At 37.6% G+C, this 20,781-nt stretch overlaps 1 long non-coding RNA gene across 6 annotated transcripts in view; it reads right to left on the reverse strand.

The window, feature by feature from the left end:
* LOC115940950 (uncharacterized) overlaps positions 1-20,781 on the reverse strand; it is a 104,980-nt gene that overhangs the window by 42,505 nt on the left and 41,694 nt on the right. For all 6 annotated transcript variants that reach the window (XR_014146895.1, XR_014146900.1, XR_014146899.1 and 3 more), the window contains exon 2: positions 17,107-17,221. This is a non-coding gene — a long non-coding RNA (uncharacterized LOC115940950). The remainder of the gene's footprint in view (positions 1-17,106; positions 17,222-20,781) is intronic.

The raw sequence follows: 20,781 nt of genomic DNA on the forward strand, positions 1-20,781 counted from the left end.
CCAGAGAAGAATAGATAAACCAAGAGAACAAAAAGAAATAAACAATAAAAATATTAACCATGCCCCCAGTGAAATATACACTAGGCAAATCAGAAGAAATCAGAAACCAAACAAGAAAGAAAGAAATGGGGAAAAAAGAGAGAATATAATCAAACAGGTAGACAGGATAGGGTGATACACTTGGTCCTGGGTGTATTTTGGTCTGTTTGTTAGAAGACACTTGATCCCAAAATTGTAAGAAAAGAAAACTTATATATATACAAAAATAAAACTAAATTCAGTGAAAGGAAGCCAAAAATGAAGAATGTATCTATGTAAATGTAAATATAAAAATGAAAATTTATAAAAGACTTAAAAAGAGAATTGATAAAATAAGGAGCTAGTTGAAAAGGGAAAAAAGAGAAAAAAAGAAAAAAATTTTAAAGTGAAAGACTAAAGAATCATGAGAGAAAACCTCGAAATCTATTCATTAATTTCCCCTAGCGCAAGAGTTTTGCAGTTCTGTGTCATCTGTAAACTTGGTATTGGCCTGATGTTACTGCTGGTCTTCTGGGGGAGGGGCCTGTTGCACTGATTCTCAGGTGTCTTTGCTTGGGCGGAGTTGCACCACCCCATTCCAGGGGCCAGACTCAGTGTAAGCTGCTTCCAGTTACCCTATGTGCCTTTTGTTCCCTGAAGGTTTTTCGCGCCGCTTGTAAAAAGTGGTCTACTTTCTATTTGTAGAATTGCAGCAATTCTTTTCTTAGATCTCAGGTTGAACTCGCAGGTGTTCAGAATGATTAGATAGATATCTGGCTGAATTCGAAGGACCAGAAGAAATGAGCGTCCCCTACTCTTCCGCCGTCTTCCCTCCCTCTTCCAGGGATGTTTACTCTAAGTCCTTCTACTATCCATATCTTGACTGATAACTGATTCTTCGCTTATTAGCATATTATGTCAAGATGGGTGGAATTGGTGAAACTAAGGACTATTTATTTGCACAATGCATGCTAGAAATGTTCTCCCATTGGTGTAATTAAAAGTATTCAAAGAATGTGGATTATCTATCTTGTCCCCTTCAGGGACTGAACCTAATTCGTAATACATCCTATTTCCAGCCATTGATTTGACTGACTAGAAGACACTGAAGCATGACAACATGTACTCTGATGCCCTAAAGAACAGATTACAGGGACTTCAAGGACCCTAGAGATTAAGCTTGTGAATGCTTCTATGCTTGCTTGTTAATGAATATTTGCTGAATACATATTTGAATATGTAGCAGAACTTAGTCTGAGATATGTAGCAAGGTTGTGGGAAAGAAGCTGACCAAATCCACCTCAAATACCTTTGCAGCTATTATAATGTACCAGAAAGAAAGAACCTAGAAGTTTTGCATTACTAATATAACTTAGGTTGGTACATAACAAAGGCTTTTGTTTTTTACTGACCTTTTTCTGAAGTTATTGACATTTTGTAAATTGAATGAGTATTACTTTGCAAATAGAAAAGGAATAAAAATACTTAGTAGAAAAATAAGCAAACATAAGCAGGTATTTCACTGAATATATAAAGTAGTCAATTAACACTATATGGAGCTGTTCAACATCATTAGTAATCAGGAAATGAGCACATGAGATACCATCTTAAACCCACTGAATTGGCAAAAAAAAAAAAAAAAAAAAAGTCTGACCAAGCCAAATGCTGGAGAGGATGTGGATCCACCAAATCTTTTATGCACTGCTCGAGAAAGTGTAAATTGGGTCAGTTACTTTGGAAAATAATTTGGCATTTCATGAAGTTGAACATTGACATATTCTTTTTCACTTCTAGGTAGAGACCCAATAGAAACCCATGTGCCAGTACTCCAAGAGACACGCTCAAGAATGTCTAAAGCAGCACAAAAGCCAAAACCTACGAATAACTCAAAATTTCATCAACAGTTGAATGGATGGAAAAAAACTGGTATATCCATACAAGGAAATACTATCCTGAAGTCAACATGAAATAATCACAGCAATACACAAGGATATGGATAAATCTTAGCAATCTGTTATTGAGCTACATACAAGTCCCAGAAAATTACATACACAGCATGACACCTTATTTAGGAATAGATACGATGCAATAAAGCTATATTAAAAGAAAAGAGAGTGAAACAAGTGAAAGAAAACCATGGGATTAAGGGTGATGCTTCCTCAGGAAGAAAAAGGCAAGGAGTGGCATGGGAGAGGGGAACCATATCATTTGATGTAAAATTATTATCAAAAATTTAGCTCTTATTTTTAGTGATGGGTTCATGAATGCATACATTATTAATAATGATTGATAGATAAATGATAGGTAGATAGATAGATACAAGGCACACATAGGCCAGTGACGAGACTGTATCATAGGATATGCACTGAGGTTGTTCCAATTCTGTGCACTTGAAGACAAAACCAAGACAAAACAAGAAAAAGTTTAAAAAGTAAAAATAAATTTGAAATGCCTACATAGTGTGCAACACTACTGTGTTGAAGTCTAGATGAAAACTAATGCTTTATCATACTTGTTACATCAAAAACACCTGGTCAATATTTAGCTGAACTGAATTGTTTTTCAATACAAGCCTGAGTTTTGGGAGGTTCTTGTGGGTTTCCTTTTTTGCATTTTTCTGCTGCAGCTATCATATACCAAGTAGAAGTCTAATAGTTCTCTGCCTTTCTGCAGTTTTTTAAGTGAGGACAATATCAAGAGAATTAGAAGACAAGCCAGAGACTGGGAAAAAAATATTTGCAAATGACATATCTGCTAAAGGACTATTACCCAAAATATACAAAGAATCCCTAAAACTCAACAATGAGAAAACAAACAACCCAATTAAAAAATGGACCAAAGACCTTAACAGACACCTTACCAGAGAAGATAGGCAGATAGAAAATAAGCATATAAAATTTAAGATACTCCATATCACGTATTATCAGTGAAATGCAAATTAGAACAACAATGAGATACCACTATACCCTGATTAGAATGGCCACTATCTGGAACACTGACAAAGACACAACCAAATGCTGACAAGGATGTGAAGCACCAAGAACCTTGATACATTGCTGTTGGGGTAGCGAAATGGTAGAGTGACTTTGATAGTTTCTTATAAAACTAAACATACTCTTACTGTGCAATCCAGCAAATGTGTTCCTTGGTATTTGGGCAAAAGAGTGGAAAACTTATGTCCACACAAAAACCTACACACAGATGTTCTTAGCAGCTTTATTCCTAATTATCAGAACTTGGAAATAACCAAGATGTCTTTCAGTAGGTAAAGGGATAGATAAAATGATACATTCAGACAATGGAATATTATTTAGCACTAAAAAGAACTAAACTCTTAAGTCATGAAAAGACATGTAGGAAATTTAAATGCATATCACTAAATAAAATAAATCAATGTGAAAAGGCTACATATCGTATGATCTGTACTATATGACATTCTATAAAAGGCAAAATTACAGAGCCAATAAAAAGATCAGTGGTTGCCAGGGGATGGAGATGATAGGTAGCACAGAAGACTTTTAGAGCAGTGAAAATACTCTAGATGATATTATAATGATGGATATATGTCATTATACTTCTATGCAAATTCACAGGATGTATAACAGACCAAGAGTGAACCCTAAGGTGAACTATGGACTTTGTGTTATTACCATGTATTGGTGCAGGTTGATCAGTTGTAACAAATGTACCACTCCGGTGAAGCATGTGGGTAATGCGGAAGGCTGTGCATGTGTGGGAGCAGCAGGTATATGGAAAAATCTCTGTGCCTTCCCCTGAATTTTGTTATAAATCCAAAACTGCTCTAAAAAAACTAACTCTTTAAATATACATGTAGATAAAATCTTGAAGGTAACATTGATGTGTTGTTGTCACCAATTTGCTTAGATGTAACACTCTCAGATGTTAGATAATGCTTTCTGTAAGTTTGCAATCTACCAGAAATACAAAACAACATATTTAATTCAAATTAAGTAGGACTAGTCAAAAACCACACGTTAAATAAATAACAAATATGAATCGACTGACACATCCATCATCCTGAGAGCTATCTGAATACCATATGGTAAGGTAGCTGGTTGATCCAGGTTTGTCATCCATGAATCAACACCAACTATGCATGTGGCTCTGTTCTATATAAAGCAGTAAATGGCAAGGTACCTGCCTTTGTGAAGCTTAAATTCTAGTACTATACATACTGTCATGTCATGAGCAATGATATGAAGAATGCAAGACATGGAAACAGGGAAAAGACACAGTAATCTTAGAAGCCTCTCTGAGAAACAGAATGAAATATGAAACTGAGTCATTGCTAGGGCAGGAGCACTGTAAAGAAAAGAGCAAGTACAAAATCCTGGGGTGGAAGATGTCTTCAGGTATTGGAGGAACAGTAAGGCCAATACAGGGTAGAGGGGAGATTGGTAGATATTTGGAGCACCTGGAGACCCTGATAGGTGTTTCACCTGCATAGAAAAGAAGGGAGTGTAACTGGAGTGGGTTCAAAAGAGGCCAGGTAATGAGGAGTTGATGTGGCAATACAGCCAATTCTTTTGAGTAGTTTACTCAAAAAAAAATAAATAAATAAATGTCAGAGAAAAAGAAAATATGCTGCATGCCAGAAACCTAGATGTGTGTCTCATGACTTTGAAAGAAGGTAAGATTGTTCTACAGATTGTCCTATGCAGATAACACCTTACTAGGGAAGGTGGATTGACAGAGACGCCATCAGGAGCGGGAGTCCCTCAAGGATCTGTCTTTGCCCTCCCAATCCTTTCTTTTACTTCTATTCCCTTGGAAAACCTCCTAACCCAAATCTTTCTCCTTCCTCCTCTCCTCTACTTTCCTTCTCTCCTGTCTCTCTCTTCTGCTAGGCCCTCTGATTACAGAATTGATTGCAGATCTCCTCAGCACCCACCCCTCTTCCGCACACCACCACCCAGAAGCTGACAAGCTATTCCAGGTTAGGAGCTCCTCGTCTCTTGGGTACACTCAGCCTATAATCAGTACCAGAAATGCCTTCAGGCAAAATTGTTCTTTTTCTCTGAGACGGCTAAACTAGCCTGAGTTTGCGCAAAATTGGTTGACGACTTGTTCTCTTCTTGTTCTAGCCTGTTCTGAGAGTCTCCACAACCATGGGAAGATGGCTGCTGTCTGAAATCTGATTTCTGATAACAGTGGGCAGGAACTCTGGGTCTGGAGGCCAAGCCGGGGGGGCGGGGGGGCGGGTACCTCTTCTCTCAGTTGCCCCTAATGGAAAGTGCAGGAGGTCCTGGTCATTTTATGAAAGCCACACCCACCTCACAAAAATGGACCAAAGACCTTAACAGACACCTTATCAAAGAAGATATGCAGATAGAAAATAAGCATATAAAAAGATATTCCATATCACATATCATCAGTGAAATTCAAGCCCTACATGGGTCCATGCAAGTGAAGCAACATCGGAAAACACTCATGGCAGACCCATGCTAGCACATATTCCCAAGGAACCAGAAAGGCAGACCTTTAGATGTGTTTCACCCCTTCACCTAAATTGTTTTAGACTCCCTGACATCTCTGTTAGCCACAGAATCCTAAGACACTGCTCTTTCTGATGACCACCTAGATATTCTGGTGTTGACCAGCTCAGCGGTCTCCGAGAAAACCTGTCCTTTAGAGATCACACAGGAAATGGGGAATGGGAGGGTGAGTGAAGACAAAAAGGCAAATGTGTAGGCACTGCAAACAACCAGAGACCTTTCTAGCCAAGAGGTGTCTTTTCTAATAGTGCAAAATGAGTCATAGAGCCATCACATCAGATCAGTAAAGCAAATGAGAAATCCAAACTGTGAGTCAATAGGCATTGGTTTACCCCTGTTACACTTTAATGAAGTTTCAAAAGAAAAATGATACCCCAGCAGAGGCACATATTAGCAATGCCAGCTTTCCTGGTCAGTCAAAAGTCCCATAAATTCACTGCATAGAATTAATTGCATAGAATTTCTGTTTAAGGTTTATTGAAACAGAAATCTAAAGTTTTGCAAATATCACACGTCGGACCGGGAAATTTGTCTTCTCAACTCATTAAATGCTTACCATTTTAGCTAATTCAATCATAAGGGCACCAAGTGAAGCAGAACCTAGAGTTGTGAATTAGTTCCAAGCTCCATGAATCTTTGATACTGAGAAACAGGTTAGGACCCGAGTATTTTTCTTCAAAATACTAAGACGTTTTAAATACTTCAGAATCATTTGAAATTATTCTGTGTCTAAGAAAAAAAAATTTTTAATTGAATCAGGTTTTTTTAGTACACCCACTATATGCACAAATTCTCTCTAAATAAGTTCAAGGATCACAGTACTCGTATACTGACGGAAAAAAAAAAATTACTCAGGCCCAAAAAGAACTTACAAATGTTACAAAAAGGAGCTCTACCCTTTTCAGAAAGTGCACATGGGAACAGCTCCTGTTATGGACACTGGGCTGGTCAACGAGGAGACAGGCCAGAAACTGGAAAGAGGAAATAGCAACACTATCAGCCAGTTCAGGGGCAGGAAAAGGGGATGGAGGGAATCCCTCACTTACCATTTTCAGTGGGAAATCCCTTACCTGTTATTTCCTCTTTTACAGAATTATCCTTTTTCAGCTAAAATGTATTGGCTTCACAATGAAGCTCCTCTTGGGAAGCTTCCTTGAGAACATGTTTAGGCATGTCGATACCTCAAAGCATACTCATAATTTTCAGAAAATGAGAAGGCCAAAGCTGCTAAGCCCAGCTAACAAGGACAACTACAAAATGAAATAGGACATGTTGTTTCAACAAGCTCAGGGGCAAAGGCCGGTAGGCTGGGCTTTGCTGGGCTCTATTAGGATAAACACACACTCTAGAATACTAACCCACACCAGAAACATACATTCTGAAAATATCAACACAATCTCAGATCAGTCGATTAACACCCTCCTTTTCTAAGAAGACAAGGAAGACGTATTATAGAAAGACAACGATGAGAATCAGCTAAGATTTATCTTTCAGTAAACCTCAAGCTTATACAAGGGTATGAAAAAAGACAACCTCTGAGAGGAAAATTAAGTATTTCTCTATATTAACCAAGCAGTTCATGAGAAAGCTGCTTCTCATTTCCAATGATGTTGAAACACTTCTTCAAGAAGTCTTCTTTCTGACTAATGGGAAGAGAGTTGTAGTAAATCACTTTTAAGTTCCTGTCTGGAGCAAAATTGTAAGCTTGGTAAAATATATCTTACAGATTTTCTGATCTATGCTCTATTCTAAGCACTCTGTGTTATCATGCACATCTCCATTCGTAGGGCCTTGCTAGGTTAAGAACACATCCCATACTCTGAATATTTTCCTACATTTTTCCCTTCCATGTAAATGTATTTGTCCCATGACCCTGTCCTTAAAGTCATAGTGAATTAGTCACATAAACAAATTAGCTAGCCCATATGCTACACTGATGTGTTACAGATCAATGTCTGTAATCTTGTTTTTGTCAAAAAACATTCAGTTGGGCCAGGTGACTTCCAAATTCTCTCCCAACTCCAATATTGTAAAATTTTATGAGTAACTCTGATCAAAAAAAAATCTTAAACCTTGGGCCACGCTAGTTGGCAAGATGACCTTTTGGGGCCCTTGAAATTAGACCATTTCTGTTGGTGTAAAACATATCCCATCTGATAGTTGCCCTTCAATCAAAAAGTTTAATGGCAATTTTTAGAGGTTATTATTGCATGTCCTGTATATTGGTGAAATGAAGATGACCCAAATTCTTGACTGTTCTTTTCATTAAGAAATTAGTCTCCTTTCCCTCTGACATGAAATCCAGGCTGGCCTTGTAACTCTCTTTAATCAAGAGAAGGTGGGGAAAGTGACACTTTGCAAGTCCTGGCCTAGGCCTATATAAGAGATATGGAAGCTTCTTCTGCTTTCACCCTCTTTGGAGCTCTAAACCACCACGTAAAGAGGTCCAGCTCCTTTGCTGCAGACACTGTGAGAAGAGAGAGAGAGAGGGAGAAGGGGATAGAAGGAGGGAGGGATTGAGGAAGGGAGGAAGGGAGTGAGAGAAATGAATTCCAAGCCAGCCTCCATCTGGTCCAGATAGTTCAGCTGAGGTGCCAGACATATGAGTAAAGCAATTTTGGACTTCTAGCCCTAGATAACCCTCAGATAACAGAAGCCGCATAACCCCAGACAAGACCAGCAGAAGAACCTCCCACTTGAATTCAGTCCATAGACAGATGCTACTATCTTAAGCCATTAAATTTCAGAGTGATTTGTTACACTGCAGTAGATAACTGAAACACATCCCTAAAAGTTGGCCTAATCCTTTCTTTGAACAAAGAAGAAATAGATAACAAAAGAATTTTTTAAATGAGGTTTCTCAATTATTCTCATAGTTATTCCACCATCCAGCATACACTTATTCCTTCCTGTATACAATGGCACATCCATAAATTCATTCAACACTTTCTCAGCTATATACACGTCCTCAACATCTGCTGCCATGGGTGTGGAGAGAAACTTGTAAGCTCCGGCTGGCCAGAAAACAAGAACTCTAATAGGTCTTTTATAAATACTTTTCAGCAATAATCATTTCAGCAGAGGTCTTTGGCAATGATCAACACTACTTCCTATAAGTCTTGCTACTTTTCCACACTGACGAGTCCAGAAATGGAACCTCAGACAGAAACTCCACTTTAAAAGCCTAATGTCATCCTTTCCACTTTAAAGGGCCCTGCAGCCATAAGTCCCTCTCTCTGCACTGCTCCCAACAACAAAATACATTACACTGTGACCACAGCTTCTTCTACAGGAGTATTTTTTTTATTGGTTGGTTATGAGGTTGGTTATTCCTAAAGGGAAACTTGAGGTTCCTCTCTCTTGCATTCATGTGTGACAAATCCCTGACACCTGTATGGAAGCTCCCAGGCCAGAAGCTTGGGTCCCTGTCCTGTCACTATGCCTAGGAGTCATCCTGAAAGAACCCGTGGATAACAGAGATTACAGTGTGCACACTTCAAATGCTGAGAGTTCATAAACTTTCACCAGGATGCCACTAGGCCCCTCATCATCTTTCAAATGGCAATAAAAACTGAAATGTTGATGAAATATTTTTTCAAAAAACTTTCAAAGTTAAAATTTCTTTAAGGTAAAGGATATTCAATTTTTATTCTATATACTTCTGAATTAAGGGTTTTTTTTTTTAGAATAAATATGCATTATTTCAGTAATTAAAAAAATAAGTAGATCAATGGGGAAATTAAATTGTGTCCAAAATACTCATAAATATTTTTTTGCATTCTTTCTGGAATAGTCATAGTCTAAGTCTGAAAACCATGAGGTGCTGTAAAGGGAGGTAGAAAAGCCCATTTTACACGTCAACAATGGACTAGTACTGTCATACTTTATGTTAATGTAGCAACAATTGACTTATAAATGCACTATGTCCTTTCCTGTCCACTGCATTAATGCCCTCATCAAACACCAAACTCTTAAACTCTGAATGTAAAATGTCACTGCTGTTTGTTATGTAAACTGTCCTCCATATGAAAGTCCAGAGTAGGTCATACTCCCTAAATCTTTCTCCACCAGCCTGACTCTGTTTGAAATTCCTACTAAAGCCATTCTTTGGGTAAAATTGTTGTAATGCCTATAGGATATCTCTTGAAATACAAATAGAGGTTTTCTTAAAGGAGTAACCAATTAACCTGTTAGAACCAAGAGTTTTAGCTGATGAAACCATTACAATGCAAGGCCCAACTCAAAAAAAAAAAAAAAAAGAAAGAAAGAAAGGTCACTGTAGATTAGGCTGAACTTTCTCATCTTTTTCTCATGTTATATGACTAAAAATTATCATGATTATCAATACAATTTATTGAGCACCCATTATTTGGGCCCAGTAGTTAGTACTTGCCACAGTAGTTAGTACTTGCCACACGTTATGTATTACTTTTCCCAGTAGTTAGTACTCGCCACACATTATGTATTACTTTTCCCATTTCGTGGATTAGGAAGCTAGATCAAAGAAGTTAGGTGATTAGTCAGGATCAAAATAACTCCTAAGAAACAAAGTCAAAGTCTCCAAGATGGTGGTGGAGTAGGAGGACGAAATTCAGGAAGGGCTGAATTTCGAGTCTTGCAACCAGTGAGGCTTAAAGCTTAGGGTTTTAAAGGTCAGCAGTTTGGCTGAGATAGAGCCAGGAGGGCACTGTACTGCTCCGGAGAGAGGGCAGACGGCATAGAAACAACAATCCGAGAATGCCTGGGGCACACAAGGAGGACATTATTCATTCTTTTCTGAGTGCCTCCCTGAGAGGCAGTGTTCATGGAAACCCCTCTCTGGGAACAAAGGAGCTGGCTGGTGCCATTTTCCTCCCCCACCACTCACCATAAACACAGAGCCACCTGTGGGAAGTAGCACAGCACCAACACTGGCTAACTTACACCAAACCCCACCCCCCTGGGCTCCAGTGGAATTGCCCTTCTCGGTCAAGCTTGCCTCAGTCCCAGTACAGCACAAGCCCCTCCTCAGAAGACCAGCACAAACCCTGCCCACAGCACGTCTCCTGACCAGAGAGTTCTATAGGGCCTCAGTAGTGGTGGAGTTGGCGTCAGGTCTCATTTCACAAGCAGACCAGAGCACGCCTAGTTAAAACTCACCACATTCAGGCCAAGGACCAAACTGTCCACAGCAGGCAAGGAGAGCCTCTGCAGATGACTGGCCCAAAGTACAGAGCAGCCAAACACAACAGCAACGTGCACATAGCACACACAGGGACACTCTCTGAAGAACCAGGCCCTGGGCGCTACATGACCTCCTCTTCATAAGGCCATTCCTTTCAGGAGCAGGAGACATAACTGGCATTTCTAACACATGGAAGGCAGAGACTTAGACAAAATGCCAAGACGGCGGAATTTATCCCAAATGAAAGAACAAGATAAGGCCACCCCGGAGATCTAAGCAAAACAGATATTAGTAACATGCCTGATGAAGAATTTAAATCAACAATCAGAAGGATACTCACTGGGCTTGAGAAAAGAATAGAAGACAGTGAGACCCTTACCACAGAAAGAAGAGTTAAAAAAGAATCAATCAGAGATGAAGAGTACAATAAACGAAATTGGGAAACAAGGCTGATGCAATGAATAGCAGACTGGAAGGAGAAAAGGAATGAATTAGTGACCTAGGAAATAAAATAAAGGAAAATAATGAAGCTGAACAAAGGAGAGAAAGAAAAACTATGCAACATGAAAACAGACTTAGGGAACTCAGTGACTCTATCAAATGTAGTAACATTCATATTACAGCAGTCCCAGAATAAGAAGAAAGAGAAAAGAGAGCAGAAAATTTATTTTAATAAATAATATCAAAAAACTCCCCTAATCTGGGAAAGGAAACAGACATCCAGATCCAGGAGGCACAGAGCACTTCCAACAAAATCAACAAAAGCAGGCCAACACCAAGACATACTGCAATTAAATTTGCAAAATATAGCCATAAAGGAAAAATCTTAAAAGTAGCAAGACAAAAGTCCTTAACTTACAAGGGAAAACCCATAAGGCTAGCTGGAGATTTCTCAACAGAAACTTGGCAGGCCATAAGGGAGTGACATGATCTATTCAAAGTGCTAAATGGGAAAAATCTGCTAGCCAAAGATAGCCAGCAAGACTGTCACTCAGAATAGAAGGAGAGATAAAGAGTTTCCCAGACAAACAAAAACTAAAGGAGTTTGTGACCACTAAACCAGCCCTGCAAGAAATATTAAAGGGGACTCTTCAAGTGCAAAGGAGAGACCAAAAGTCCTTGACCAAAGCAAAGGAAGGAAGAGAGAAAATCTCCAGAAACAATGACAAAACAAGTAATAAAATGGCAATAAACACATATCTATCAATAATTCCTTTGACTGTAAATGGACTAAACGCTCCACTCAAAAGACACATGGTGTCAGAATGGATAAAAAAAACAAGAGCCATCTATACACTGTCTACAGAAGACTAATTTTAGACATAAAGACACCTGCAGATTGAAAGTGAGGGGGTGGAGAAACATTTATCATACAAATGGATGTCAAAAGAAAGTCATAGTAGTAATATTTACATCAGACAAACTAGATTTCTTTGTTCTTGTATTGTTTTTATCCTGCTTTGATATCATGGAATGATTTTGAAGGTGTTCCTTCTATTCCATTATTTGTAAGATTTTGATAAAGGCTGCCATTAATTTCTTTTTTAAATGTTTGGTAGAATTCACCAATGAAACCATGTTGTCTTGGGCTTTTCTGTGCTAGGAGATTTTTGATTCCTAATTCAACTTTCATTCTTGTTATTGGTCTAAGAAGATTTCTTATTTCTTGGATTCAAGAGTCATGATTGCATTTTGGTAACTTGTGTGTTTTTAAGAATTACCTGGTTTCTTTTTCTAAGTTATCTGATTTGCGAGTATGTAATTGTTCGTAGTAATCTGTTATCACACTATGTATTTCTGTGGTTATCTGTTGTATTGTTCTCTTCCATTTCTCATTTAGGTTTCTGAGTCGTCTCTTTCTCCTTAATTAAATTTGGCTTAAAGCACTGCCAATTTTATTTTTTGGGAAAACTGGTCCAGTTTCAATGTTATGTTATTGTTTATTCTAGTCTCTATTTTATTTAGTTCTGAGTTTTCTTTGTTATTTCCTTCCTCTACTAAATTTCAGCCAGGTTTCTTCTTCTCCTAGTTCCTTGTGGTGTAATGTTAAGTAGTTTATTTGAACTTTTTTTCTTAATGCAAGCATTGATAGCATAAATTTCACTCCACATTTGCTTTTGCTGTATCCCATAGGTTTTAAAACACTGTGTTTTCTTTTTCCTTTGTTTTGAGACATATTTTGATTTGCCATTTGGTTTCTTATTTGGTCCACTGCTTGTAGAGGAGAGTGTTGTTTAATATTTACACATTAAATATTTAATATTTTTTAAAAAAGAAACAAAGTCAAGATTCCAACCAGAACTGACTGATGTCAAAGCCCATGTTCCTTCTACACTGTGCTTATAATACCTGAGGCCAAGAGAATGCTATACCTTTGACAAATTTATAGAGTTAGCTATTTGTGAGGAAAGTTTCCTTTTCTCTGCCATATTCTTGCCATCCAGAGCCAGTGGCAGAAAGAAGACCACTGAAATCACTTGCAATCCAGTCCTTCTATGTGTGCCTCTTCTCAAGTCCTAGTCCTTAGCCAAGCTTCCAGTCCATCATGTCCCCCTCTGGTTTCTCTAGCCTAATTATAGCTCTTAGAACACTCACTAATTCAAACAATCACAACATCCTGTTGCATTCAAACAAAATTCTCTAAAAACAAGGATAATTACACTTCAAGGTGTTTTATAAATAATGAAAAGATAATATCTCCTTAAATTCATACAATTGGTGCTCTTCCTTCTCAAAGAACTTTACAACTATTTCCTAATTGGTGCTTTAATATAATACTAAATGCCTTTTACCCCTTAGAAGCAAAAGTGTCTGAGGGTAAAGCAATTCTGACTCTTGCTTGATGGCACAGGGGGTTCTGACCCTCATTTTGGGGACTGCAGCCTCCTGAACATGATGAGGATAGAACAGAAAGTAAAGTGAGAACAAAGGCTGGAAATTAATGGAAATCTTCCCATCTACTAGCCATGCAGCTCACAAGGCACTTGTTTTGATAAGATGTTCCTTCAGCCATATAATTTGGTATTTTAAAGGTGGCTTCCATCAATTATGATAATGTGGTATATGATGTAAGGGAAGGCTGAAATCCCAGTGAACTATATTATACAACAGCTGACCTCACACTAAATGAAAGACTAAGCCATGAGTAAACGCACATGAGGTTGCTGCCAACCAGTCCTCTACAACATAAGGAAATGGTTCAGATGATGCTGGTTTTTTAAAATATTAATATACAGTCATTTATTGTTATTCTATTTTTAAATTTTTTTTATATATTTTTATTCAAGTATAATTAACATACGGTGTCATATTAGTTTCAGGTGTCCAATATGTTTCAACAATTCCATACATTACTCAGTGCTCTTAATTCCCTTCACTTATTTCACCCATTCCTCCATCCACATTTCCTCTGGCACCCCCCAGTTCTCTGTATTTAAGAGTCTGGGGTTTTTTGTATATCTTTTTCTTTGTTTGTTTTATTTCTTAAATTCCACATATGAGTGAAATCATATGGTATTTGTCTCTCTCTGACTTATTTCATTTATGATTATACCCTCTAGATCCATCCATGTTGCTGCAAATGGCAAGATTTCATTCTTTTTTACGGTTGAGTACTATTCCATAGTGTGTGTGTGTGTGTGTGTGTGTGTGTGTGTACCACATCTTTATCCATTCATCTATGGACGGACATGGGTTGTTATATGGAACTGTGGCCAATTTCATCTACTGTTTTATTGTAACTTGTTGTAATCGTTAAATAATGTAATACTTCTCTATTAATTTCTCATATTATTTGAAGACTTTCTTTAAGGATTTCTAATGACAATTATTTACCTGAAAACATGGTCTCTGGGGAGCACAACTTCGAAACTAAATCTAGAGAAATACATGATACCCTTCTTGGGTTCCTAGAGCTGAAAGACACACAACTGTAATTCAAACTATTCTGTACAGAAATGTGACCACAAGCAACATTCAAGAAATCAGCTCTTAGAGTCAGTAAGAAAAAAAGAGACAAAATTCTTGACAGATGGGCTTTAAAAAAATTGCAACAACAACTTAAACCAGCCTCCTTAAGGCTTATTTCAATGTCCTGGACAACAAAAGAATCCAGATTGACCTTCAGTATGAAACTTTGGTTCTCTTTTGGTTTAAGGAAGATGCTTGATATTTTGGTAACTGTTCCTATGTTCTAATCATTCCCTTAGGCAAGAGGAACTCGTTTCTTATAAGAAAGCCTCAGACACTATTATGGACTGAATGTTTATGTCCCCCCCAAAATGCGTATGCTGAATGCCTAACCCTCAATGTGATGACCGTATTTGGAGAAAGGCTTTTATGGAAGTAATTAAGATTAAATGAGATCATAAATATAGGGCGTTGATCTAAAAGCAATAGAGTCCTTATAAGCAGAAACCCTAGAGTTCAGCTCATTCTGTCATGCGTGGACATAGTGAGAAGGTGGCTGTCTGCTTTCACAGGAACCAAAACGGCTGGCACCTCAGTTTTGAACTTCCCAGCCTCCAAAACTGAGAAAATAAATTTCCGTTATTTAAGCTCCCAGTCCACAGTGTTTTGTTATGACAACCCTAGCAGACTAACACAGATACCAAATTAAAAAGAAAATATCCTACAGGTTGAATGAGAACCATAGAACAGAAGAATACCTGCAACTAAAAATCTACAATGGAACTTGCTTGTATAATTTTTTCAGTTGGACTCCATGCAAGAGTCCAGTTAAAGATCCTGCAGAACCATGACATGGCAAAAGGATGACCTGACTTCTTTTAATTGTCTTACATGTTTAACTTATCTTAATAAAAGACTTTCCTGCAACAACAAGAATAAAATACCTAGGAATAAAATTAACCGAAGAGGTAAAAGACCTCAATAGCAAAAACAAATAAACAAAAAATTCCAGTTGAAAAATGAAGACATACAAATGGCCTACGGGTGCATGAAAAGATGCTCAGCATCAGTAATCATCAGGAAAATACAAATTAAAACCACAATGAGATATCACCTCACACCAGTCAGAATGGCTATTTATCAAAAAGACAAGAAATAACAAGTGTTGTCAAAGATATGGAGAGAACCCTTGTGCACTGTTGGTGGGAATGTAAATAGGTGCAGCCTCTGTGAAAACCAGTATGGAGGTTCCTCAAAAAATTAAAAATAGAACTACCATATGATCTAGCAACTCCACTTCTGGGTATTTCCTCAAAGAAAATGAAAACAGTAACTCAAAAGGATATATGTATCTCCATATTCATTGCAGCATTATTTACAAGAGCCAATATATGGAAGCAACCTAAGTGTCTATTGATGAATGAATGGATGAAGACAGTGTGGCGCATATCTATATATATATACATATTATATATACTATTCAGCTATTAAAAGAATAAAATCTTGCCATTTACAACAATAAGGATAGACCTTGAGGACATTATGCTAGTGGAATAAATCAAACAGAGAAAGACAAATACCAGATGAACTCACTTATATGTGGAATTAAAAAAAAAAAAATTGAACTCCTAGATACAGAGAACAAATTGGTGGTTATCAGAGGCAGGGGGTGTGGGTACGCAAAATGGGTGAAGGGCATCAAAAGGTACAAACTTCTAGTTATAAAATAAATAAATCACGGGGATATAATGTACAATTTGGTAACTACAGTTAATAATACTATACTGTATATTTGAAAGTTGCTAAAAGGGCAATCTTAAAAGTTCTCATCATAAAGAAATTATAACTATGGTGACAAATATTAATTGGACTTATTGTGGTGTCTATTTCACTGCATATATACATGTATCAAATCGTGTACATCTGAAATTAATATAATGTTACATGTCAATTCTATTTTGCTAAAAAATAAATTTTTAAGTTAAAAAAAAAAAGAATTTCCCACAGAACAAAAAGTCTTGCTCATCTGTATGTTTACATTATTTGGCATTCACAGGTCAGTACCTAAAGCTACAGTGGAACCCCCAGTGCTCCACAGAAATCCTAATGTGTCAAAGACAGTTAGTGCTCATCAAATATTCCACAAACTCCCCTATATTTCACAGTACATCTGGGGTCATATAACTAATTCTAGCCCAAGGACTCTGAGTGGAAATGCATGTCACTCCCAGGCCAAGGCCACTGAGAGCCAATGCACCTCTACCATCTCCGTTTTCCCGCCCATACCCAACACAGAAACCACATGTTCCAAATTCTATAGCGGCAAAATGGAATAGGTAATAAGAAGAAATAAGCACTTCTTTGGTAAGCCCCTGAAATGTCAAGGTTTTATTTGTTGTGGCAGCTAAGAGTAATTACCCTAACATATCCTGGAACTCTGATTCTGCAGATTTTATTACTTCAGTGCTATTTGAAACTTGAACGTAGACTTAAACCTACCTGTCAAGTTGCGACAGACCATCAGTAATTGAACACGGAGGTAACTGGGTATATCAAGCATCAGTGTCTCCATAGGAACCACTTACTAAACTTCTTTTCTGTTCCTTGGTCTGAGCTACATGATGTAGAGAAACAACAAGGAGAAAAGACACAGTTTAGGCTCTCACAATGCTTCCGGTATTGTAACCAGCAAGGTTTTAGACTCCTGCCTCTCCTAACCAGGATACTAGAGCTCCTTTGTTTAAGGAATTACATAATTATGCCACACTGAGATTTTATACATACCTAGAATGATGATCACATGAACCAAGGAAATAAGAAATGAGGACTTAATTGATGTCATGGGATTCAACTGCAATTATAGCAATAAAAATCATAATTTGGTTTATAGTAACTTTCTCTACCACATCTCTGCCAAAGTGCTTAGGGCTTATAAGGGTAATTAAATATAATCAAAGAAAATAATGCTAATTAAAACCATAAGCTAGAACTATGGTGATGGTTAGATTAATGGACATCTTAGCTAATGGCACATTCCCTTATCTTATTCCAAAAGACCAAGCAAGGAACCTTCTTTTGTCATTCATCTTCTTTTTACTAATGGAGAAACCGAAGGACATGGAGGCTGTCTGGATGGAAAACATGGAAGACAGACCAGACAGAAACCCATGTGGAATACAGAGTTTATTTATGGGTCCATGCTCCCTCACACCCCCATGCTCTTTGCCTTAGTCCCTCTCCACTGCCATTCTCAGATGTCACTTTCCAGTTCTTGGAAGATAAAAAGTTTATTTTTGTTGTTTTGGTTTTGCCTCTTTTGTGTCCACGGTGTCTACCTGATGCCTTTAAGTGACTAGAAAAACCAGGAGTACTGCCTAGTTCTCCCGTGACCCTCCTCTACTGGTTTCTTCCAGTGTCTACTTTTGAAAGGAGAAGAGAGAGAGAGAAAGAAAGAGAACGATTTACTTAATGGACCGTCCCCCTCTAAGGCCCAATAGAATCCTAATCATCAAAGCCTGATACAGCAACCTGTCAAGAGTGTGAACTGACTGGCTTATAGTAGGTCAACTTTCTCTACTGGAACCTCCCTTTGCTCAAAATAACTTCTCTTATATTGTCAATTGCTTCTTCTAGCTACTTTTAAAAAGCATTACAATTGCTTCCTCTGAATGTCTCAGGACAGAAAAAAAATCTCATTAGATAATGTTGTATTAAGAAAAAAAAGAAAAACAAAAATATTGAGCACTTCCTACACAATGGGTCAAACACAGTTTTATTTGTTATTATGTGAGTTTACTCAACTAATTAACTCACAAAAAATGATGAAGTATAAATATAGGTGTGACATTTGTTCAAATATAGCACTCAGTAAAAGTCATCAGCATGTGACATTAACACTAAAACATTACAATTTTTATAAAGTCTTCCCCTGAGAAGATTCAGTTCTTCAATCTTCTTTATGAAGTCCCAAAATACCGTGAATCTTACACTGACTGAGGGTGTTTTTCCATGTGCATTATTCCAAAATATGCCAGAAGGAATCAACATGCCCCATAATATGAAGGAAGCTTATTTTGCAGGGTGTTTTCCCCACATAATCAGAAAATAACTTATATTCATCCACTATTCGACAGTGAATTACATTGAGGCAGATTGAAAAGAACATGGAACTGACAAGTATCTACACGCTGAACCTGGCTTTGTGCTTGAGTCAGCTGTGACACTTGAGGAAGTCACTTTACCTCTGCTCTGACCCACTTCCTCATCTACCAAGTGAGAAACACATTTCCACATTATCTGTTTTGACTAAAAAAGCTAATTTAAGATACACACTCTTAGGATACATCCATTTAAGATTATTTGCCATTTCTTCCTACATCTCCCTGTTTCCATCATTCACTAATCAATGATCAGTCACCTACTGAATGTCAGACCCTATGAGGAACTACATGGCTCTACAGTGTTTTGGGGATACAATATATAACATTATCTTGTCTACAAGACCATAATTGGGTAGGGGGGAAGCAGTCACGTAAACAAGTAACTCTAATGCAGTGTTACTGCTACAAAAGCGGGAGGGGCCAAGTGCTGCAGGAGAACAAACAGGAGTTAGAGTGGCCAGACAAGGCTTCAGAGAAGATGTGACATATGACTAGTGCCTTGAAAATGAGTATCTCATATTTTTCTATAAACTCTCTCTCTCCACGTAGCACTACTCTAATGGATATCTGGTCTATTTTCATGATACATTAAAAACCAGTGCTTCACCCAATTTGACCATGGCCCTAAGTAAAATTTCTTCTGACTATACCAGCAACCCCGTTGCCAAAACCAAAACCATATTTCATCTCTTTTGGCGTGACAATGGATCCAACCATTACAATGGAATATGGAAGTGGCTTGAAGATATAAACAGAGTCAACTGAAGTCATCCCAAGAGCCCACATTGCCTTTTATCATAAAAAAAAAAAAAACATTTAACTCCATTTTTAGGAGCCTGTAGATGCCCATAGATGCTTTTACAGCTTTCTCTAGTTTGTATACCCAAACTCCTGTGTAAAGAATTCCAGCCAAAGAATTAAGCTTCAATTTCTCTTTGGGGACATTCTCAACCTATAAGGACATATACTAACACATATGTGACATGGTGGCTCAAGCATCTCTATTAGGCAATCCACAGTGCACACTCCAACCAGCCCCTATCGTACACTCATAGCAACACATTCAAACCAAGCCAAGTAACCTGTTTCTTCCTATCAACAACTGCATCTGGGTAGTATCGGTGAGGAAAGGTTCACACGTAGCTGTGGCAATATGCCAAAGTGAATGGAGTAAAATCATAAAGACATGTGCACCGTGGGACTCTGTAGAGGGAATCTTAAATAGAATAAAAATTATCCTTTTGATATTAAAAATAAGTCCTCAGGGACACCTGGGTGGCTCAGTCGGTTAAGCATATGACTCCTGGCTTCAGCTCAGGTCATGATCTTGGGGTGGTGAGATCGATCCCCACGTCAGGCTCCATGCTGAGTGTGGAGCCTGCTTGGGATTTCCCCCCCACCCTGCCCTCAAAATAAATATATAAATAAATAAGTCCTCAAATCTGACAAGAGTTCATTAAAAGGGGAAATACTGATGCACTATTATCAAGGCTGTGGGAGATTACAATCTTTGCGGAAGGAATTTATTCACATGTATCAAGAACTTGAAAATGCTCATACTCCTGGCCACAGCTACTAGAACATAATGCTATTTATGGAAAATTCTTTATGCATGAAGATGATCATCACAGGATTATTTACAGTAATAAAAAAAGTACAATCCAAAGTTCAACAAGACAATGATTTACTAAAATTATTATATACCTATATATTAGTATAAAATAGAACTTAACAAAAGGTTTATAAACCCTTGAAAATACTTAATTTAAAATATTAAGAAATAAATCGAAATATAAAATTGAGTGAACAGTTGAATTTTGGATCACAATTCTGCTTTAAAAATGCACAGATACAAGAAATTCACCAAAAAACTCCCAGTGATGAGCTTTGAGTGAAGAGTTGACAGACATTTTACTTTTTCACATTTTCCATGTTTTCTTTAATAAGGTTCAGGGAATAAATTAAGTGCATTAAATACAATAACTCAAAATAGCCCTGTTTTTTTTTTTTTTTT

The sequence above is a fragment of the Leptonychotes weddellii genome, chromosome 7 (genome assembly GCF_054177405.1).
Source record: "Leptonychotes weddellii isolate Sample4059 chromosome 7, ASM5417740v2, whole genome shotgun sequence".
In the NCBI taxonomy this organism is placed as follows: domain Eukaryota; kingdom Metazoa; phylum Chordata; class Mammalia; order Carnivora; family Phocidae; genus Leptonychotes; species Leptonychotes weddellii.